The following is a 10,761-nucleotide window of genomic DNA, read 5'->3' on the forward strand; positions in this document are numbered from 1 at the left end:
AGTAACTTACTGTCAGCTTGCTGTGATTAGTTATTGATAAATTCACAGTAACTTACTGTGGCTGATCACCGTAATGTTCACTGCACAATGATGGTGTGACAGGAAGGTCAGCTTGCTGCCAACCAAGAAGGCACAAGAAGTGAGCACACTTGGATCCCAAGTGTGCTCACCACAAAGAATACTTAGTTGTTACTTAATGTTTCAAGCTTTTCTGTAATCAGAAAACTACTGCTAGCTACTGGCAGCTAGTTGCAAGTGCATTTTACAATAACTTACTGACATCTGGTTGCCAATGCATTGCTAGCAGTTACTGTGAGTTTTACAATAACTCACTGACAGCTGGATGCCAATTAGGTAATACAAAATTCACAGCAACTACTTTTCATTAAATTACTGTGACATGCACATTAACGTTGGGTGCAGCAGCTCTTTCATGTCACATGCGCTTACAGCAATTGCAGAACTGCCCATGTAAAAAAGAGGTGACAACCTTTGACAAGATAATCATCAACCACTTAAACTGGTACAATACTTCCATTCACTGTTGGCACAAATACACATATATTAGATCACAACCCCAAATATGCTAATGAGTCCCACAGGTACATTGCCCCCACATACATTTCAAAGTGCAGCGATGACTGTACCTTATTTTTAAAATATTGGGTAGAACATTTTACCATTTACCATGAAGCTTGTCATCAATTCTTACATAACCTACTTTTATCGCACATGGACTACTGCCCAGTCATATGGTAAAGTGCCACAAAGAGGGACATAGGCAAATTACAGTTGTCCCAGAACAGAGCAGCATGGCTGGCCCTTAAATGTTCATCGATTGCTAACATAAATAAAATGTATGTCAATCTCTCCAGGCTCAAAGTAGAGGAGAGATTGACTGCATCAGTACCTGTCTTTGTAAAAGGTATTGACATGTTGAAAGCACCGAGCTGTCTGTTGAAAGGACTAGCACACAGCTCAGACACCCATGCATACCCCACAAGACATGCCACCAGGGTTCTCTTCACAGTCCCCAAGTCCAGAACAGACTCTGGGAAATACCACATCAAGTAACTCACTGAAGCAGTAAAATCAGATTTAAAAAACAGATCAACTTTACCTTATGGACCAACGTGGACTTTGAAGACACACACACAGGCACACACACGCACTCTACACACATGTACAATGTAATGTTGTAATATTGTGGTATTATAAATGTTGTATTGTAGTAATGTAGTGGTAGAGTGGTGTAATAATGTGTGATGCAATTGCCTTAATCTTGTTTGAACCTCAGGAACTAATAGGGATCCTTAATAAACACAAATCGATACAAATACAAATCACATGACATCACATTCCCAGGATGGACAGACAAACGTAATGGTTTGGACCACATATTGAAGAAACAAGGACACAGAGACTCTGGGGTTTTGTTTGAGTGTGTGTGTGTGCATGCCTGCTTGTGTATGTATGTGCCTGCATGTGTGTGTGTGCATGAATACGTGCGTGCTTAGGTGCATGCGTGAGTTGTTCAGAAGAGCAGAGTTATTTTCTGATACAGCTCCAGTCTGAAACAGACACCGATCTCCTAGTAAAGTGGAAATGTGTTCAGCTGAAATAGTTAAAAAAAATGTTTTGGGTGGCCTGTAATGTTATAAAAAGGCAAACGGGTGAGTCAAATTGTAATTGTGCTGAGAATCAGGGTCAATTTGTCACGTCCTGACCATAGTAAGAGGTTATTTTATATGGTAGAGTAGGTCAGGTCGTGACAGGGGGTGTTTTGTGGTTTTCTATGTTTAGTATTTCTATGTTTAAGTTCTAGTTTTTCTATTTCTATGTTGTTGTTTTTTGGGTTGATCTCCAATTGGAGGCAGCTGGTCCTCGTTGTCTGTAATTGGAGATCATATTTAAGTAGGGGTTTTTCTTCCTGGGTTTTGTGGGTGATTATATATTTTGAGTAGTGTTAGTTTCTCGCTACGTCATGTTTTGTTGTTTTGTTAATTCAGTTATTTATGTATTTGCAAAGTTTCACGGATGAAATAAAATGTGGAATTACAACCACGCTGCACTTTGGTCTGCTCCTTTCGACAGCTGTGACACAATTACTTAATCCCTGTTTATACCTGGTACTAACATGGGTCCTTTGTCCTGATCTTTTCTACATTCTGATTGTACCCATATTTCCCAAAACGTGTCTATGCATTGTATTAAAATGTGTCTGTTATCCATCTACTGTGTCTGCATTGTGACCAGATTTCCTGGTCCCTTCCTTTATGCAAATTATTTCACAGATTCATTCAAAATATGATTTATTTATTTAACGTAAGACACATATGGATGTAATTAGTCAGCGGTGCCACCTGTCAATGATTTTAGAGTGCAGAAAATTATCATTTAAATGGTTTCTCTGTCCAGATCTGTCTACACCTGTAAGATATACAGACGCAATGCATGTCTGACTACCTCCGGAGGTGGGCGGGTTGATCTGATCACAATCAGACCACATTGTGTCTTTTGATTGTCTACACCTGTCTAAAAATGTGGGCACAATCAGAATGTGGACAAGATCAGGACAAAGGACACAAGTTAGAACCAGTTATAAATAGGGCTTAATGAGAGCAAGCGGGACCTTGTTGCCTGCTGTATAATATATGAAAACATTGCTGGCTAATACTAAATGAAGATTCATCAAATAATAAATGAAGATGAAACATTTTCACTTTAGATAGGTTGAGAGTAAAGAATCACAGTCAGTTAAATAGACAAAGGTTTTAATGAAAATGTTTTGGTCATATAAAAATGTCACATATGCATACTATTTATAGCTTCAACATAGCAGGCAGTAGAAAATAGTTTACAATGAAAATATGAATAGCATTCAAAAGCATACTTCTAATAAATTCACACTGAAACATTCCTTTACATAATCAGTTCACTATGGTTTTATTTTTGGCTGGTCAGGTTGTTATACGTTACAATTCAAATGTAAAGATGTTCCTGGAGATGGATGACTTCAATTCAGCTAGACACCTGCATAGCTAAACTTTTGTCTAGAGTACGTCAGCTGAGATGTACGATACTGTCCTAGAGACCATCTATTACGGCGATTTCTGCATTTATGGAAGACTGTAGTTCATTTGGTGCTATGACCATTTGTAGTATTTGCTTAAGTAGATATATCATTGAAGATACAACCATACCGAATGTGGTCTTCGAGAGCAGGTGAATGAGCACGCTTGCAACAAAAGTTCAAAATCAACTCACTCTAAACATTGTCATCATCCAGCCATAGTACCAGTACCAGTGAAACATAAATCAGAATATTGTCTGACCACAACAAGGCTCACTCATACTAAACAGTCAATTCTCTGCCCAAAAACACAGTGTTCAGCTGGGTTGACATCCCCCGAAGAAAGAAAGCAGCAGAAGTAAGGGGGAAGAAATAACTGTAACTTGGTTGAAGAATTTGACCACCACTAGCGTGTGATGGGAACAGTTAATTGAATTAGCCACCAGCGGGCAGCAGTAGCCACACCGGGCCGAAGCAGCCCAACAGACAGGCCGGTGTCGAGGGAAGGAGAGCCAGAGACGCAGCACACATAAGCCTCAGCAGAATCTAAAACAGGAGCCAAGAATATCCCTCTCAGCATACAGAACAGTAAAGACACAAACCAAATACATGACACAAACCACCCTTCATTCTGCCAACTTTTCCTCTCAGGTAGTCTATGGAGATTTAAAAAATGAGTGTGGAAACTCTGGGTGTTTGGATCCAACTCTCCAACATGAGGAGTAAACGTTGCGGGTTGAGAGTCCTTCTGCTGTTGCAGCAATCAGACAGCTTGCAGTCATCTTCTGTAATGACTATCACAGTTTCCTTCCTGCGCTAGCTGCTAAAATCGTTTGAGATTAAAATGAGGGCTTACCTCTCCAGTTCTCTGAATCTTTTAAATATTCTCCTGCTGCCACAAGATAAGGAAAATGAGAGAGAGAGAGGATTGCTGTCAGCCCTGCCAGCTTGCTACCACAGCACTGAAGCCTAGAAAAGCCTATTCAGTCAGCCACTGAGGAGCTGGGTAGAGCATCAGAAATGATAGTTCTACATTTCAACACTAATGGCCTGGTCTGAGGGCTCCCTTGTCTATGCTACTGAGTGTGAAAGAACATTGCGGTAGTCACAGGGTCACTGGCCAGTGTTCCTGTGCTATTGTTCACTTCACACCCCTTTGCCTCCCTCCTCCCTCCATCATTCTCTCTACGCCGGGCCGAGTGTCTCTGAGCCATGGGAAGACCTAATGGGTGACTGACCACATTTGCATTTACATTACAGTACATGGATTACATTTGGGGTGATAACACATGGAGAAACGTTGTCCCTATATACAATGGTTTAGACAAAATATGCTAAGTGATTTAGCTTAAACATGTGCACCAGTGGCGGTCAGTGGCGTTTAAAATGAGGGAGGACAATCTTTTTTAATGAGGATGGCCTTATTTCTATTACAGCATATTGGATGACTGTCATTCATATTCCATTCACCCAGCTCAATGTAACATCAATAGGTTTAGGCTACTACATGATACTCAAATTTTCCATATACCCATCATGAGGTTGCTACTGTACAACCTAGCCTACATATTAAAGTTTACAACGTAGGTGCACAGGTTGAGAGAAATATTTGAGTAATCAAGGTGACAGACAGTGACACATTCAATGCTGCCTTGCACACACTTGCTTGCATCTAGCTGATCTAGGGTGTAATCATTAGTCCAACAGTTGCAAACAAGAGTTTCTATTGGACAAATTCAGGTATGTTTATCCCCGTTTCCATCTGTGTGCTTCCATTTAAGAAACGTTTTTCAACAGAATCGGTGGAATGAATACACCCCTGATAACCTCAAACAGTTCACTTTCATAGCAGCCACATACAAACACCATGACAATTTGCTCTTTGTACAATTCCTTCTCGCATCTACGTGCTCTCCTCATCTCACTTTTTCCCTTGGCTTGTGGAATGCTAGCAGCTACACACAGCATACATCGTTGCCGCCATTTTAGCTAATGTCATAGTCAACATAGCTAGCTACTATAACTAACGAGTTAATAAACCCACTACAATAATGCAATACAATGTACTGCAAGCAGTTTAGCAGTTACACCGGCAGGCCCCAGTGGCAATAAATGTGTAAAACCAAAATCTTACCTTGATAATATATTCAATTTTATTTGGAACAGCAAGCCACACAAAATTAAAATGGCCTATTTATATAATGCATATGAATTAAGAGGACAGAAATTATGAAATATTAAAGCATTAGAACTTTTACTAAAGGCTTCAGTCATAGAAAAGTTATACTTAAATCCAAACTGGTTCTCTAGCAGATGAGTAAGAATGTCTCGCCCCATGTTCAAGAATGGCCTTTTTCCTTTTATTCAGATTACAATTTCCAAAATATCGCTATTTTTAAAGTTGGTTGCAATAAAAAGTTGGTTGCAATTTCAAATAATACAACAAATATTATGGTTAAACTCAAATATACTAATTGATATATATTTTTTAATAAAGTAGAATCTTTGTAAATGATATCATAGGACCGGTGCAGTTATGTCACACATGCAGCTAACAAAAATATATGGAAATGTCTGCTCTACCCAAAATTACAACCAACTAATTGCAGCATTACCGCAAAAATGGAAGAGGGAAGTGGATAAAGTAAGGAACTTGTCTGTCGGCCCTGCATTAAAGACCAAAATTGGTTAAAGAAAATTGTGATACATAAAAAAGTATACCAGTTTAATTTAAGAAGCAAAACTGACAGTTGTGCCATATAGTTGGGAAGAGATTTGCGATGTACCAATTCCACGGTACATGGTTTATGAACTGATATGCAAAACACCGGATTCCAAACTTAGAATTTTTCTATTTAAATTATACAAAATTCTTGCAACCAATAGAATGTTATATACTGTATATGGGGGATACAACCATCCCAGCTCTGCAGATTTTGCTGTGAAGAGACAGAATCATTATATAATTTGTTTCGGTACTGCCCATATGTAACTTGTTTTTGGTGGCAGGTCCAGGAATGGCTAAAGATTTGCAACATTTACCTGGAGCTAACTCTGTAAATAGTACTGCTGGGTGATTTGAAAAGTCATAGTCAATCGATCAATAATATAATAATAATTTTAGCAAAAAAATGTATCTTTAATTTACAATCTGTAGAAACTATGAGAATAGAAAGGTTCAGAACTTTTGTGAAACATCACAGCACAGTTGAAAAATATATGGCAAATCAAAAATGGATTTGTAAAATATACTGTGCCTGTAAAATGTAAATAGGTTCAGAACTTTTGTGAAACAGCAATTAAAAAATATGTCAAATAGGGTTGAGGGAATCTGAAGGATGGGATTCAAAACAAAACAAACATAACTATTGTAAAATACATCGTGTCCGTAAAATGGAAATAGTATGTATAAGTTGGAAGTAGAAGCCTAAGTGGTGATGTTCCTTAGTTTACTCCAATTAGGCTAGGGTTGGAAGGGTTAGGGGAAAATAATAAAAGAAAAAATATATATACAGTACCAGTCATATGTTTGGACACTCATTCAAGGGTTTTTATTTGTACTATTTTCTACATTGTACAAGAATAGTGAAGACATCAAAACGATGAAATAACACATATGGAATCATGTAATAACCAGAAAAGTGTTAAACAAATCAAAATATATTTTAGATTTGAGATTCCTCAAAGTAGCCACCATTTGCCTTGATGACAGATTTGCACACTCTTGGCATTCTCTCAAACAGCTTCCCCTGGAATGCTTTTCCAAAAGTCTTGAAGGAGTTCACACATATACTGAGAACTTGTTGGCTGCTTTTCCATCCCTCTGTGGTCCAACTCATCCCAAACCATCTCAATTGGGTTGAGATCAGGTGATTGTGGAGGCCAGGTCATCTGATGCAGCACTCCATCACTCTTCTTCTTGGTCAAATAGCCCTTACACAGCCTGGAGATGTGTTGGGTCATTGTCCTGTTGAAAAACAAATGATAATCCTACTAAGCGCAACCCAGATGGGAAGGCGTATCACTGCAGAATGCTGTGATAGCCATGCTGGTTAAGTGTGCCTTGAAATCTAAATAAATCACTGACAGTGTCACGAGCAAAGCACCCCCACACGATCACACCTCCTCCATGCTTCACAGTGGGAACCACACATGCGGAGATCATCAGTTCACCTACTCTGCGTCTCACAAAGACATGGCGGTTGGAACAAAAAATCTCAAATGTGTACTCATCAGACCAAAGGACAGATTTCCACCGGTCTAATGTCCGTTGCTCGAGATTCTTAGCCCAAGCAAGTCTCTTCTTCTTATTGCTGTCCTTTAGTAGTGGTTTCTTTGCAGCAATTCGACCATGAAGGCCTGATTCACCCAGTCTCCTCCGAACAGTTGATGTTGAGATGTGTCTGTGACTTGAACTCTGTGAATGTAACGGCTCGGGCGTCGTAGGGAGGAATCAAACGCAGGAAGCAGCGAGCACAGGGTAGTGGCTTTTAATAGTTGCAACAGGCGAGCACACACAAGCCACCCCAAACAGCGAAATAATGCGCACACAAAATAATGAGTCCCAAACACAGGGGAAATAACATGCGGCGCAAAAACAAACGCACAAGCGTAACCCCAAGCACAACAGGAAAATAATCCCGCACAATGAACAAGCGGACCAGCTAACACTAATAGCCCCGCTAATCACCCCCACTAAGAACATGTGCACACAATCAGACACAGGGGGGGAAACAAAAAAGGGAAACAGTGGCAGCTAATAGGCCGGTGACGACGACAGCCGAGCGCCACCCGAGCAGGAGGGGGCGCCACCGTCGGTGGGAATCGTGACAGTGAAGCATTTATTTGGGCTTCAATTTCTGAGGCTGGAAACTCTAATGAACTTATCCTCCATGGCAGAGGTAACTTTGGGTCTTCATTTCCTGTCGCGGTCCCCATGAGAGACAGTTTCATCATAGCGCTTGATGGTTTTTTGCGACTGCACTTGAAGAAACTTTCAAAGTTCTAGAGATTTTCCGTATTGACTGACCTTCATGTCAGTCAATGATGGACTGTAATGATGGACTGTCATCTCTCATTGCTTATTTAAGCTGTTCTTGCCATAATATGGACTCGGTCTTTTACCAAATGAAATGCATTCCAGGTGACTACCTCATGAAGCTGGTTGAAGGAATGCCAAGAGCGTGCAAAGCTGTCATCAAGGCAAATGGTGGCTATTTTGAAGAATCTCAAATCTCAAATATATTTTGACTTGTTACTACATGATTCCATATGTGTTACATTGATGTAAGCTACATTTTATCTGAAATATTAAAGCTGATCTACCTTCCATTACTCTTGACTTGGAAGAGTTCCAGTGTTGGATAGCCATATCCAACTCTGTTTGAGTAGGCTAAACTAGCTAGCTGCATTCGCTAGCTAGGTAATTCAAAGTGAAAGAAAAATACTATGAAATGTAGCTACAGTGAGGGAAAAAAGTATTTGATCCCCTGCTGATTTTGTACGTTTGCCTACTGACAAAGAAATGATCCGTCTATAATTTTAATGGTAGGTTTATTTGAACAGTGAGAGACAGAATAACAACAAAAAAATCCTGAAAAACACATGTCAAAAACGTTATAAAATGATTTGCATTTTAATGAGGGAAATAAGTATTTGACCCCTCTGCAAAACATGACTTAGTACAAGGGCAAAACCCTTGTTGGCAATCACAGAGGTCAGACGTTTCTTGTCACCAGGTTTGCACACATCTCAGGAGGGATTTTGTCCCACTCCTCATTGCAGATCTTCTCCAAGTCATTAAGGTGTCGAGGCTGACGTTTGGAAACTCGAACCTTCAGCTCCCTCCACAGATTTTCTATGGGATAAAGGTCTGGAAACTGGCTAGGTCACTCCAGGACCTTAATGTGCTTCTTCTTGAGCCACTCTTTTGTTGACTTGGCCGTGTGTTTTGGGTCATTGTCATGCTGGAACACCCATCCACGACCCATTTTCAATGCCCTGGCTGAGGGGAGGAGGTTCTCAGCCAAGATTTGATGGTACATGGCCCCGTCCATTATCCCTTTGATGCGGTGAAGTTGTCCTGTCCCCTTAGCAGAAAACACCCCCAAAGCATAATGTTTCCACCTCCATGTTTGATGGTGGGGATGGTGTTCTTGGGGTCATAGGCAGCATTCCTCTCTCCTCGTTAACACGGCGAGTTGAGTTGATGCCAAAGAGCTCCATTTTGGTCTCATCTGACCACAACACTTTCACCCAGTTGTCCTCTGAATCATTCAGATGTTCATTGGCAAACTTCAGATGGGCATGTATATGTGCTTTCTTGAGCAGGGGGACCTTGCGGGCGCTGCAGGATTTCAGTCCTTCACGGCGTAGTGTGTTACCAATTGTTTCCTTGGTGACTATGGTCCCAGCTGCCTTGAGATCATTGACAAGATCCTCCCGTGTAGTTCTGGGCTGATTCCTCACCATTCTCATGATCATTGCAACTCCACGAGGTGAGATCTTGCATGGAGCCCCAGGCTGAGGGAGATTGACAGTTATTTTGTGTTTCTTCCATTTGCGAATAATCGCACCAACTGTTGTCACCTTCTCACCAAGCTGCTTGGCGATGGTCTTGTAGCCCATTCCAGCCTTGTGTAGGTCTACAATCTTGTCCCTGACATCCTTAGAGAGCTCTTTGGTCTTGGCCATGGTGAAGAGTTTGGAATCTGATTGATTGATTGCTTCTGTGGACAGGTGTCTTTTATACAGGTAACAAACTGAGATTAGGAGCACTCCCTTTAAGAGTGTGCTCCTAATCTCAGCTCGTTACCTGTATAAAAGACACCTGGGAGCCAGAAATCTTTCTGATTGAGAGGGGGTCAAATACTTATTTCCCTCATTAAAATGCAAATCAATTTATAACATTTTTGACATGCGTTTTTCAGGATTTTTTTGTTGTTATTCTGTCTCTCACTGTTCAAATAAACCTACCATTAAAATTATAGACTGATCATTTCTTTGTCAGTGGGCAAACGTACAAAATCAGCAGGGGATCAAATACTTTTTTCCCTCACTGTAGCTAGCCATCTCTCTCTCTCGCTTCTCCTTTATTTTTTAAGAAATTAATTTGTTCAAAACTGTTCAACTATGGTCTTTCTCTCTCTTTGAGCCAAACACACCACATTGTATGCACTGCAGTGCTAGCTAGCTGTAGATTATGCTTTCACAAACATATTAATTCTCCGATCCTTTGATTGGGTCGACAACATGTCAGTTATTACTGCAAGATCTCCGATAGGTTGGAGGACATCCTCTGGAAGTTGTCATAATTAGTGTACGTCTATGGAAGGGGATGAGAACCATTAACCTCCTAAGTTTTGTATTAAAGTCATTGTATTCAGAGGAGTAAGGAAGCTAGCTGTCCTCCAGCTACACCATGGTGCTACCCTACAGAGTGCTGTTGAGGCTACTGTAGACCTCCACTGCAAAACAGTTTGTTTTAATCAATTATTTGGTGACGTGATATACTAAATAATAGTTTTATCTAAAAAGTATTACTTTTTTAATGTTTCGCAATTTATATTTTCATGAAATTCACTGAGGATGGTCCTCCCCTTCCTCCTCTGAGGAGCCTACACTGATGTACACTTAAACAAAGCTGTGATTACTCCTCATGCAATGTCATCTGTTTTCACCATAAGCCT

This window comes from Salmo trutta, chromosome 1, assembly GCF_901001165.1.
Source record: "Salmo trutta chromosome 1, fSalTru1.1, whole genome shotgun sequence".
Classification (NCBI taxonomy): domain Eukaryota; kingdom Metazoa; phylum Chordata; class Actinopteri; order Salmoniformes; family Salmonidae; genus Salmo; species Salmo trutta.